General features: G+C 31.8%; 1 long non-coding RNA gene across 1 annotated transcript; it reads left to right on the top strand.

The window, feature by feature from the left end:
- Positions 1-291: 291 nt before the first annotated feature.
- Positions 292-14,063, top strand: LOC135849062 (uncharacterized). Its single transcript, XR_010559486.1, has 4 exons — positions 292-602; positions 827-966; positions 1,044-1,208; positions 1,311-14,063. It is a non-coding gene; the product is annotated as an uncharacterized LOC135849062 (long non-coding RNA).

Here is a 14,063-nt window from a genome sequence, read left to right as displayed (position 1 = left end):
GTGTGAAGTTCATTGGCTGTAATGAAATTCGACAAGGATACATGCCAACCTTCAAAATATGTACAAGGAAAATTATATCAAAATTAGTAGTTTGCTGCCCGTTTTATCAATTTTTAATAAATATAATTTTGGTTTCATTTTTTATCATTAGGTACCTACTCGCAAGTTATTTTCCACTATGCACACGTGTTGCATTTTCACGACGGAACACTGTCCGAAGGGCGGGGTGTCATCTTGTTCTAAATATAGACAATTCTTAATAACGATCAACGTAATACTTAACATTATCGCGCCATTTCCGCCTGACGTCGCGATGGTGTGGACTGTAGACAGTGTAGAGTTTGGTGTTCGACTGTAATGTTCGTTAAGTCAGTTTATTTTATAAAAGTGGTTATGAAAAATGGTGGCCGTATAGTTTTCGACGAAGAAGATCTTCCTTATGAAGAAGATATTCTTCGACTTTTCGTAATCAGTACGTGGTGAAGCTATGGATGCGTTATTATTACCGTTATATCGATCACAAAAGAGACGATCCGAAAAATCAAATGGCGAGGTACCTACATTGGTAAATTTGCGAGGCATAAAGGGCGTGATACATACTCGTAAGTAAATTTGTGTGGTATTTAAATAGCGAGTACGTGTCGACATGATGACGTATGTGTACATACGATGTATTTTTAAAAAATTTTTAATCTTTTTTCTTCAGTGATGTTCTTATTTTTACGGAAAACGTTGATGATCAATTTTATTTTAAGCTGATTATATGTACCTACCTACGAATTTTGAAATACGTGTTTTAAAGAATTCTCTTGATTTTTTTTAATAGGTAGGTACAGGTAAAATGTAATACGCTACAGGCAATGCCACAATATAAAACTCGTTCTTCCACACCGCTACTCCTCAGTTACCTATTAATTACGACCTGTTCCTCGAAGAGAAGAAAATATTTTGAAGAAGCATTTTAGAGTAAGAATACCAAATTTTGGTTCGATCATGCGTTTAATTCGTATTCATTGGTTATTCTAACCTCAGTATTTTTTCAGGCTTACTATGAGGGAATCTCTTTATTCGAAAGGACCCAATGTGATTTGATATTTGAAATACGTATTTAACGAAATTTCTCAATAGATGTGGAGGAAAACAGTTGGATCGAGCTATAGATTTATTCATCCTGTTTTTGGAACATTGTCCTCCAAAATTTGCCAAAAGTAAGCACTTTTTTATTCTAAATATTTGCTAAAGGAAGTGGTGTAATATTTACGTGTAGGTATGTGTGACATTTAACTTATCGCTAATGTTTCCTGTTTTAGGTCAACATGATGTCCGCTCTCAGATGTTAGCAGCTGCCGCGAATGTATCTTAATACCGTTTCCGGTTCCGATCTGGCATGACGCTAAAGATGGTACATACGAATATGAATGTTGGAGGCAAAGGCAGCCGAAATATCAGCCGCAGATGGTGAAATAATATAGATAAATTTTCTAAATATTTTGTATGAGTGACAATATGCTGTATAGTTTTTATCCCGAGGTTGTTGTAACTTCGTTCAAACGCCTCGTGTTTTCGATCTTATTTTCAAATCGAGCTTGTACTTTTAAATCATCATGCTGAAATTTTTGGATGCACAAATTGTAAGAAAAAAAACGAAATTGGCTTGATTTTTGAAACAAATGTACCTAATCCTTTGACAAACCTTGTGGGTAAATAATTTTAAAGCCTGCGATAAGTTTCTTCATTTATCTTTCTTATGCAAGATTAATACAACGGCTCCTGCAGCTGTCTCATAGAGTGCAGTTAGCTCTATAAAAAAAAAAAAAAAAAAAATGAGAAAAAAACGAGTCATTATTTATTTATTTTTTAGAAAAACATGTTTATTTAGAGATGACGAGTTATTGATTCCTAGTATATTTTCTTGTATCGGGCCCAGATCTGATTGAATACCTACTTAAGGGTAATCAATAATCATTAAAATGAAAAATTATTGAATAATTCAATATACTACACTATACAAAAAGTTGATATATAAATATTTCAATTCCAAGTTGTCAACAATTTTGGAATCCTGATATAATTCTGTTCCATTTTCTCAGTTATCCTTGTTTTCTTTAGTTTGAATAATCATTTTACAGAAATCAAATTTAACGAAAGATTAAAAACGTCTTGCCTTGTTTAGTGCTTCAAGAGGAGCATTATTTATATTATTTATATTAAAATTTAGGAATACATAGTTAGGTAACCTTGTTCTTGCAAAAAATTGAACAATAAACTGAGATTACTGAGCTCAACATTCGGGTGTTCACTGAGCTGTTAACTTTAAATCTTTAATTCTACTATTTGGCTCACGTGTACATTTTCAAATAGATCAATTTTACAGCATTACCATTCTCACTCAACAGTTTCATAATCCAAAATTTTATCACTGAATTTTTAAAAACAGTAAGCTGCACAGTGATTAATGGGAACAATTTGTAGCCCAACCAACCCCAGATGCGTGTGAAATAAGGCTATTTAGTACACCATTCTATAGAAATTAAATTAAATTAAATTAAAAATATCTTAAAACAAAAAACCATAAATGAAAATTCCTACAGAGTGGATTTGATTTTCTAAATTGTCTAGAATGGATGAACACTTGATTCTATGTATGTATTTATCTAGATTGTTGAATAAAACAGACACAGTTGTTCTTTGCCCGGAACTCATAGCCATACCTGCTGAATGTGATATTTAGGTAACTGCTGTGTTGTCTGGGTTGTAATTAAAATGATTAAAAATATATTAGTGCAATAATTATTATTCAAAATATGAAATAATACCTATTATATAAATTAAATTCAACAAAAAAAATGAAACTGTCTTACAAACTAAAAACGGCAAAGGAATATTACTTACGAGTACTTATTCCTATAGAATCTTGATTCATAATTGTGTCATTCCGCAGGTAAAGGGCCCATTTCATTCCCTAATCCATCACACATGCCACGTGGCTACCATGCCAGTTAACAAAATTGTGTTTTTGAGTGGTATACATGTTGCCACTGGCGACTAGGTGCAGTATAATTCGGAGGGTAATTTTTTGGAAGCGAATTTACCGCAAAAAAAGCAAAATCGACCAAATGGGCCCTTTGTAGAAAAACTGTAGTTCCATTTTTCTCCGCTTGGGGTGCACCTGCTGCGTTGATACTTTAACACGCGATAGTCGGATATGGTCTACATCGAAATCCATCAAAACCTTGATTATCAATTCTCTCAACTTTTTCACTAAAAACACAATTATCTCAATAAATAGAAGCGACCAAATGGGCCCTTCACCTACGGAATGACACAATTATACCTATGGTCAACATAACTAGAAAGAATAACAATACCTACCTTGAATTATCAATACTACTTAGGTAGGGCTCATCAATATGAATTTGTTTTTTTAGGGTTGAACTATAACCCACTTACTAGTGCTATAGAAATTGTTACTAGTTGTTACAAACAGAAAATTTTATCCATCATTACTCTTCAATTTTCCTTCACACCCAACAACAGAACAACTTGTATTTTGAGGTTTTTTCAATCTCCAACTTTTGAGTAGTTTTTGATAACTAGTTTCAAATTAATGAAGCAGTTTTAAAAAATCCATTGTTTAGCCATCCTTTTATGCAGCAAATATGGCTTGTAAATTGTTCTCTAAATAGATTAAATTTTACAAAAAAAATAAAAGTGTCTTACAACAAAAAACAGCAAAGGAAAATTACTTACTTATTCCTATAAAATCTTGATTCATACATGAATTCTTGGTTGATTGAAAACAAATACATCAAATCGAAACTTTGAAAGGGGTTTTAACTATGTGTTGGTAAAATTCCTGGTGTCAAGGTTAAACTTTGATTATGCAGAAATGCAAGGCCCAGATACATTTGTCCACGCAAAGTTCCATATGCATTACGTGCTGCATATGATCGTAAACTTGATGAATTAGAACGAGATGGTGTCATAACATAGGTCGATACCAGCGATTGGGGTTTGCCAGTGGTACCAATCAAGAAAGAAAATGATAAAATTTGATTGTGTGGTGACTATTAAGTGGCTATAAATGAACAGCTTGTCGATAATCATTTTCCAATTCCAAAAATCAGAGAAGTATTGCCTCAACTAAAAGGTGCTCGGGTATATTGTCAATTGGATTGTTTCAAAGGATACTTACATTGTGAAGTCGATGAAGAGAGCGCTGAAATTTTTATGATTTCTACACATAGATGTACTTACTGTGTCAATTGATTGGGATTTGGAGTCAAAACAGGGCCAGGCGAGTTTCATGAGATCATGAAGAGAATCTTAGCTGGTTTACATGGTGTAATTGACTTGTATTTTGAGGTTTTTTCAATCTCCAATTTTTGGGTAGTTTTTCATAACTAGTTTCAAATTATTAATGAAGCAGGTTCATAAAATTCATTGTTTAGCCATCCTTTTATGTGGCAAATTATGACTTGTAAATTGTTCTATATAAATTAAATAGGTATAACAAAAACAGAAAAATGTCTTAAAACAAAAACCAGCAAAGGAAAATTACTTACTGGTGGAACTTTAACCCTCTTATCCATGTTTCCTTCAGAGTCTTCTTCATTATCTGAATGTGGATTTTTGTTTTTTACAAAATCAGAATTGTAGGCTATTAGTGGCTCAGTTTCTGTTCTTATTTGTGCTGGTTCTGTTGTGATTGTTTGTCTACACAACTCACCATTCAGAAATTTATTTGTGCTGGTTCTGTTGTGATTGTTTGTCTACCCAACTCACCATTCAGAAATAATACTTCTGATTTTGTCACAATAGCAACATTTTCATTTTTTAATCTAATTTCCTCAACTTTCTCTAGAAGTGGGTTAAGGTAACTTGTCTCAATTCTTGGTTGATTAAAAACAAATACATAGACATACTAACAATTATGTTTCCTCCTACAAGAATAGGACTCATTTGAAAACTGATAGGAAAATCCTTCCCAATTCAAATAGTTTGCATTTATTACTGTTGGAGGTGGCGGTGTGGTTGTTATAGACAATTTGGGAGGTTATGTGTAGGTGTTTGCAGATTCAGAATTTGTTTGGTAGCATTCCAAACATCTTTACTACTTGGTTCTACATATATAAATTAAATTTAACAAAAAAAAGCAAAGGAAAATTGCTCATAAGTACATTAAATTTAACAAAAAACAGCAAAGGAAGATTACTTACTTATCCCTATAGAATCTTGATTCATGGACATGGTCAACATCTATGATTGAATTGTTAAAATGGGCTTACCATAATGATTACATTGAACTTTTCATCAGTCATTTTTTGTTACAATACCAACATTTTCATTTGTTAATCTGATTTCGTGGGGGTAACTTGTCTCAATTCTTGGTTGATTGAAAACAAATACATACTAACAAGTATGTTTCCTCCTACAAGAATAGGACTCATTTGAAAACTGATAGGAAAATCCATCCTAATTCATACAACCTTCTATCCAGATGAACAAATGTTTCTCCACCAGAAGTATAAAAACTTTGGTGTTAGTAGACGTTTCACAAATTATTTCTGAGAAATTGTAGTGTGAAACACCTAGGCTAGAACTTGTGAATTCTATCCCATTGTCAAACTTCAAAAAAGAATTTTGCAGGGAATCCATCTGCAAAAATGATCTGATTTCAAAGAATTTCTGATTAATATGAGACATAGGTATTTAGAAATAATTCTGGCTAATTTTTAGCAATATGATGCAATTGATTTGGAGAGAATTTCAAAGCATGCATGCTTTATTTGTTCTGTAATCTGCATTGTTTTACAATTACACATAGTGGCATTGAATGGTCTATGCAATGGTAACAGACCATGGTCAACTTCTATAGTTGAATTATCAAAATGGGCTTACCATAATGATTACATTGAACTTTGCATTGATCTTTTTTTTGTTTGAATAATGCTCCTCAAAATACACACTTATTTAATTCATAATTATAAAGTTTTTTATCATTTTTCATTTTTATATGTACACTACATAGCCTGTGGGTGTGTACAAATTACAATTTATCAAATTAGGTGGTTTGAATCTCTATTATGTTATTGTTGATTTTAACTATGATAGGGTACCTATATTTTATAAATGATATTTTTTCATATTAAAATATTGAACAGTAAACATTTACATTACCATTCGGATATCACAGTTAGTGGTGTCAATTATTCAAAAAAAACATCGATTTTGAAAATCGATTTTCAATTTTTTGAAAAAATCGGCCAAAAAATAATCGATTCTGCATAATCGATTTTTTTCGTATTTCTTTGATGATTTCTTGAATGTTGTTTTGAAATTTCTGGACTTTTCAACAGTGAATTTACATTAGTGAAAAAACTGCAATTTCCGGTGTAAATTTCTTCAATTTTTCAATTTTTTGCAGAGTTCTTGTCTTTTTTCAGTTTTTTTATATCATTTTCGACTGATTTTCTCGTATTTTTTGAAAAAAATCAAAATAATCGATTCTTGTAAAAATAAAATCGGAATCGAAAACATCGGCGGATCGAAAAATTGGCAAAAAATCGATTATTTGGGACTGATTTTATTAATTTTTGATTAAATCGATTTTTAATCGACACCACTAATCACAGTTACAATATTTAAAGTTGACTTATTTTTACTAATACTATCCATCTTTTATGAGCATATTGAAAAATGAAAAATTATAATGGGACCTCCTAAGAAAACAAACAAACTGATCCTTGGGATGGCCAGTGGATTTGGAGAATCGAATCCACAGGCCTTTATAATGGGATCGTGATTAATTGGTGGCTTGCAAATTTGGGGAGGTAGTGTATATGTTCGGCCCACATACACGGAACTATAGGGTTATTGGTTAAGTAGATCACCCCCCCCCCCAAAAAAAAAAAGAAGTTGTATAATTATCTTGGAAAAGTTTCGCCAAACTCGACAAAGTCGATAAATTTTATGAATTTTTAGTCTCAATAAAGGAATTTATTTGCCGATTTTTTTGGAACTTGAAGCATATGTTTGGGTCCAGCCTGTTTTTTTTTTTCAAAATCAAACTTTCTGAAAATCTATTATTTATTCAAATTTTTAAAAATGTTTAAATTGAATAATGAACTCCTCACATGGAAAAAATGTTTTTTTTTTTTTTACTTCTCGAAATACTAAATTTTGAGAGCTTTTGCCTTCACTTCATTTGGGCCTTTTTACTTTTGTTTCTAAAACTAAAATTTCTTCAAAAAATCAGTCAAATTTTGAAATTTTGAAGCCAAAAACATCTTTTCATAAAAAAACATCGTTCAATCATTAAAATGAAAATTTTCAAAAGCATTTGCCCTCGCTGCCTGGTCCAATTTGTTTGATTATTTAATTTTTTTACAAAATGATTTCACATTCAAAAACTTGGCTTTTTATTCGGCAAGATTGGTATTTTTTTCTCATGTTAATCTGCAGATTTTTGGTTGATCCCCCACCCCCTTCCCAGACAATGCGTCTTTGAGAATTTGAAAACGTTTTCATCTGCTGTAATAGGTACCTACGTTTTTCCAGGCATAACAAAATGTGAGCAAAATTCGGCATAAATTTTGTTTGAAAAAGTTACAATTCAATTAGATTAGGTACCTATTTCAGAAGATGGACAAGCTTTAAAAGAAAAAGCTTGTCCATCTCTTTCAATGTGAGGGTAGTTTGAAATATGTACAGGAATTTGATAAAGTAACTACAAAACGTATTGTAATCGTAAACATTTTGCTCAAGCTGAGCTTAACCCATCTGGTACCTTCTCGATTTATTTTTTTTTTTGCCTTAAATACCGCGTGAATTTTCTACTGATTGAATTTTTCATGGAGGTTTTGGAAAAAATCCATCTACAATACAAAAATTTGCTTAAGCAGCCATGTAAGTCCGAAAGTAAGTATAAGTAACGTTCTGTGATATGGCCCTGAATGATAAAAACAAAAAGATTACTTACATCATTCATATTATTCATGGTGATGGTGATAAAAACAAAAAGATTACTTGCATCATTCATATAAGCACCACTTCAATTTATTAAGTAGATTCAATTTATTAAGTAGATGACGATTTAAAAAACATGTTGATCTTTGATGAAAGAGTATTTCTTCTTTGATCTGCCTTATTTTCCAATTGTAACTGGCTATGCAACAGTGAGAAGGGTGCATGGTCATTGGTCAACATGTATGGTTGAATTGTCAATTGGGCTTACCATCATAGTTATGTAGAACTTTTCATCAATCATTTCAGTTGCAGTCTTGTTTGTATCCAGTACATCTGGTTTCTTATTTTTGAAAGTATCCAATATATCTCTTACAAGATCTTGCTTAATACTTTCGTGACTTCTCCACACAATGGCGTTATGCCTAAAATATCTAATTTGATGATACATAATATGTTTCTCAGTGACTTCTAATGTACTTGATAGTCTGCCTCTTAGGCTTGACCCAATATGATGTATTACAGTAAATACTTGGTTAAGTGATTAGAGATTTAGTATACTTGGAGTGTTATTGTTTTTTATACTTAACTAGTTTCAAATTAATGAAGCAGTTTCAAAAAATTCATTGTTTAGCCATCGTCTTATGAGGCAATATGGCTTGTAAATTGTTCTATATAAATTAAATTTAACAAAAAACAGCAAAGGAAAATTGCTTACTTATTCCTATAAGGTGCACTGGGGCAAGTCAGAATGATTTTTCACAATTTCAACTTTGACCAGCTGTTACTCCCCTTCTAATGAACAAATGTGTCATTTTAAGGTGAAAGGTCCCACTTTGACAAAATTGAGTTAAGACCGCCAAGTTGTATTTTGGACTATTCCTGATCGAATGGAGCAAACCCGACGACATTTCGTTGATTTTTACCCAACTTACACCACCTAAACACTCATCACTACAAAAAACTTAGTTTTGAGAAAAACGAGTTTAAAAATTTTTAAGTGTTTTTTTCATTTAAAATCGTCAAACGAACGCTAAAAAAGGTCTCTGATAGCTCATTTTGAAGGAAATTTTATGCCGAATCTAATGGTAATATGTACGCGAAGTCATCTGCAGAATATCTCTTTGCTTTCGTGAAAAAACTGTAGAAAATTTCATGATTTTTTGAAAAAAAAATTTTTTCATTTTTTTCTGATTTTTTCAAAAAATTGTAAAAATGTAATCATTTTTCAACTCCCCTTCCCCCCTCAGAAGATCACAGCAAAAAATGATTTCAAATTGCAATTTTTCATCATTTTCTTGTTTAAAAAATTTTTATTTTCAATTTTTTTCTGATTTTTTTCAAAAAATTGTAAACATGTAATCATTTTTCAACTTTTCCCTCCCCCCTGACAGAAGATTAAAGCAAAAAATAATTTCAAATTCCGATAAATGAAAGGATAGGCCTGAGTAGTTAACTTCAACGCGCTAGTTCGCGGGGTTCTCGTTAGGAGCGCGAACTAAAAATCATACCAGCTGTTAGAGGAGATCGTCTAGTATCCGAATACGTCAAAAAATAAAAAGGTCCCACTTTGACATTTTTCAACTTTGAATCGATTTTGCGAGAAATCTGAAAATGTCAAAGTGGGACCTTTTACCTTAAAATGACACAAATATGGATCAAATTTATTATGTAGGTTCCCATAAGGGTTCTTAACCTATGGTAAAAATTTGAGCGTGATTGACACAGTAGCTTTCGCTCAGTGGAATAAAATATAAACTGTCCTGACTTACCCCAATTGGGGGAAGTCAGAACACGCTATACTTTGCAGAGGCGTAGATCACAAACCGAGCGTCCTAGAAAAATTGCACATAAACAAAATTGTAGAGAATTTAATTCTCTTTGAGATCACTCTCATCAGATTTTCACTAGGACGCACGGTTCGTCCGCTATATGCGAAAAACTAAGAAATAGAAAGTCTGTATTTTAGACCAAATTCAAAATAAGTTCAAAACAACAACAAAATTCAATTGAACCAAAGACATCTAAAATGAAACTGAATCGCGAAAATTTTTATGCCGTGATGAAGTAGGGGTAGTACCCTCAAGTCACTTTTAGTGGCACTTCGCCAGATATAAACCTCTAGGTGCTAGAGCAAGTTTTCTAACTTACCCCGAATTCCAACTTCCCCCGGTGCACCTTATAGAATCTTGTGTCTGATTCCGAAGTGTTTTGGGTCAATATGAGACATATTTAGAAATATAATTCTGGCTAATTTTTAGCAATATGATGTAATTGATTTGGAGAGAATTTTAAAGCATACATGCTCTATTTCTTCTGTAATCTGCATTGTTTTCCAATTATAAATTGTGGCTTTGAACTGGCTATGCAATGATGAGAAGAGAACATGGTCAACATATGTGACCCGCTCTGACAAAACCGACCGTTTCGACAAAAAAAGTGTCCAAAATAATGATGTTTAAAATGAGTTTTAAGGGTTGAAAGATCAGATTTTTGAGAAAAAAACATTTTTTGAAATTTTGTCGAAATGGTCGGTTTTGTCAGAGCGGGTCACATACATACAGTTCAATTGTCAAATGGGCTTACCATCATGGTTATGTAAAACTTTTCATCAATCATTTCAGTTGCAGTCTTGTTTGTATCCAGTACATTCAAATCTGTAAAGGGTGGACAATCCACTAATACTAGTTTCTTATTTTTGAAAGTATCCAATATTTTATCTCTTACAAGATCTTGCTTAATACTTTGTGACTTCTCCACACAATGGCATTATGCCTAAAATATCTAATTTGATGATATATCGCACCTCGGGAGTTATAAGGTCACATCTCAAAAAAGTGAAATTTTACAGGAGAGTGGTTTTCTTTTTTTTCAAAACTTGATTCATTATTTTCATCAACTTATAATCAATTGTGAGGAATGAATAGCATGTCATTTTGAAGATTGGGTATCCTACCTTCATTTAGCATAAGAATATTTTGAAAAATAAAATCTTAAAGAGGAAATATTTCAATGTTTGGAAAACATTTTGAGTTATAACCTTTCATAAAAAGTGATCTGGAGGCAAAAAAAAGCGTCCAAAAAAATTTTCATGTTAACAAAATTGTAGAGAATTAAATTTCCAATCGACATAATGTCGTTAGTTTTTTTCTAGAGTGCTTAGTTTTTGAGTTCTTCCCAAAAAACTAAAATTTTAATATATATGCAAATTAATTTTTCTGAAAAATGTTCTATTTTAAAAATTTTTTGTTTTGGAACAAACCTACAAAAAATACACTCCTTGTGATTATTTTACATCTTAAAAACGTTCAACACTATGGAAACTGGTTTCTGACACTTTGTATGTGCAAATTTTACTCTAAGAAAGAGGAGTTTTTTGAGATGTGACCTTATAACTCCAAACAACTTGCAATGTTGTAGAAATTTTGAGTTAGGCCCTTTGCATTTTTTACATGATCTAAGCAGCATACCCGACTCAAAGTGTTATTTTTGGTTGCAGGGGGTCATGCAAACCCCAAAAATGCAAAAACATCAAAATCGATTTTTTTGAGATGTGACCTTATAACTCCCGAGGTGCGATATAATATGTTTCTCAGTGACTTCTAATGTACTTGATAGTCTGCCTCTTAGGCTTGACCCAATATGATATATTACAGTAAATACTTGGTTAAGTGATTAGAGATTTAGTATATTTGGAGTGTTATTGTTTTTTATACTTAACTAGTTTCAAATTAATGAAGCAGTTTCAAAAAATTCATTGTTTAGCCATCGTCTTATGCGGCAATATGGCTTGTAAATTGTTCTATATAAATTAAATTTTACAGAAAACAGCAAAGGAAAATTGCTTACTTATTCCTATAGAATCTTGTGTCTGATTCCAAAGTGTTTTGGATCAATATGAGACATATTTAGAACAAATATAATTCTGGCTAATTTTTAGCAATATGATGTAATTGATTTGGAGAGAATTTTAAAGCATACATGCTCTATTTCTTCTGTAATCTGCATTGTTTTCCAATTACAAATTGTGGCTTTGAACTAGCTATGCAATGATGAGAAGAGAACATGGTCAACATATACATACAGTTCAATTGTCAAATGGGCTTACCATCATGGTTATGTAAAACTTTTCATCAATCATTTCAGTTGCAGTCTTGTTTGTATCCAGTACATTCAAATCTGTAAACGGTGGACAATCCACTAATACTAGTTTCTTATTTTTGAAAGTATCCAATATATCTCTTACAAGATCTTGCTTAATACTTTTGTGACTTCTCCACACAATGGCGTTATGCCTGAAATATCTAATTTGATGATACATAATATGTTTCTCAGTGACTTCTAATGTACTTGATAGTCTGCCTCTTAGGCTTGACCCAATATGATACCTATGTGTAGGTGATAATGTTTATAAAGATGGGACTATAAAATGAATAAAGTTTGAAAATACAGTAATAAAAATCTGATAATTTTACTATTTTTCATTTCTTATATATGTATTTGTGGGTGTGTAACTGTATAATTATTACAATTTATAAGCACCATACATTAAAATTAGGTGGTTTGAATCACTAAAGCACAAACGAACGGACTTGAAGCACAAACAAACACAAACGAACGACCTTATTTTCAACACAATTGGTGGGGGGGGGTGTACCTAAAAAAAAAACACATACTCGGGGTGATCGCCTGGAAACCGAGCCAAATGTCTATTGTTGTTTTTAACCGTGATAGAGTATAGGTAGTTATTTTTTCCTATATAACTACTTTTTCAAAACCCACATCAAAAGTGCTGTTGAAAAATGAAGTTTTTCAAATTCAAGACTGCTACATTCAAGTTGTCTGCTTGAATTGTGAGGTTATTTTTAATTAGAGACAAAATCTCCCGCCCTTGATACGTAAAAATTAAATTATTAAGTTCGATGCTTACAATTTTCGCTTTTAAATTAGCTTTATTTTTGACTACAAGGTCTACGTTTTTTCTGCGAAGGAAAACATCTTTGTATTCAGGAGTATGCCGTGGATGTTTCCCACAGTTCTTTTGACCTTGTCTAGACCTTCGATTACCTTTTCTTCATTAGGTATGTAGGTATTATTATAAATGATGATTTTTTCATACTAAAATATTGAATACGTCTTACAGTAAACATTACCAGGAAAACCAAAAGACAAAATACTGGTAGGTATTCTAGGTATAGTAACCTGTAACTGCTGTGTTGTCAAGGTTGTAATCAGAATTATTGAAAGTAGTGCAATAATTATTATTCAAAGTTTGAAATAATCCCTCTTTAGAATTTTTTTCTTGTTTTTTCAATGCTGGGATAAGCCCAAAACAAAGAAATTTCTGTTTTATTAATCAATATCCCTCATGATTTGATTGATTTGTTTGACTAATTAATTTCCAAACAAGAATAATACAATAATAATTTAAATACTTAGGTACTTACTTGTTAACGTTAAGGTACATGGGCGGAATAATAATTATGATAAAGAAGAATCCGTCATTGTGGATTCAGTGAATGTACATGATTGTTTAGATAATATAGGTATACATGAAGAGTGATATTCCAAAACTCGCTTTGTCCATTTTTATCAAAGTTGAGTTTTCAGCAGTACCTGGTAGATGAAGTATTAACTCACATTCCTACATCATCAACCTACCAAAATGAGGTGTTGCACTCACCTAAATAGCCAATTCACTAAAAATTAAAAAAAAAAATAATGTTCCAAAACGCGCTTTGTTCATTTTTATTGAAATTTTTTTCAGCAGTATTTAGTGGATGAAGTGTATACCTACACTCCTACATCATGAATCCACCCAAATAAAGTGCTAAACTCGCCTGAAAAGTCAATTTACCAGTTTAAAGGGAAACTGTTTTTCCTCTTTCCTGAAAAGTTGTGAAAATGGACAAAGCGAGTTTTGGAATATCACTCTTCACATACTTAATAAATATAATTATTTAATGCAAATTCCTGTACCTAATCATTTTTTCAAAAATTTGTGAAATTTATATTATTTTTTTCAACATGATGTATAAAATGTATACCTGCTCTTGTTTTCAGTGAAAACTAAATAAATTACAAGAATTTTAAATCAA

This window comes from Planococcus citri, chromosome 5, assembly GCF_950023065.1.
Source record: "Planococcus citri chromosome 5, ihPlaCitr1.1, whole genome shotgun sequence".
NCBI classification, from domain to species: Eukaryota; Metazoa; Arthropoda; class Insecta; order Hemiptera; family Pseudococcidae; genus Planococcus; species Planococcus citri.
The sequence above is the reverse complement of the archived record's forward strand: the minus strand, read 5'-3'. Positions and strand labels throughout refer to the sequence as shown.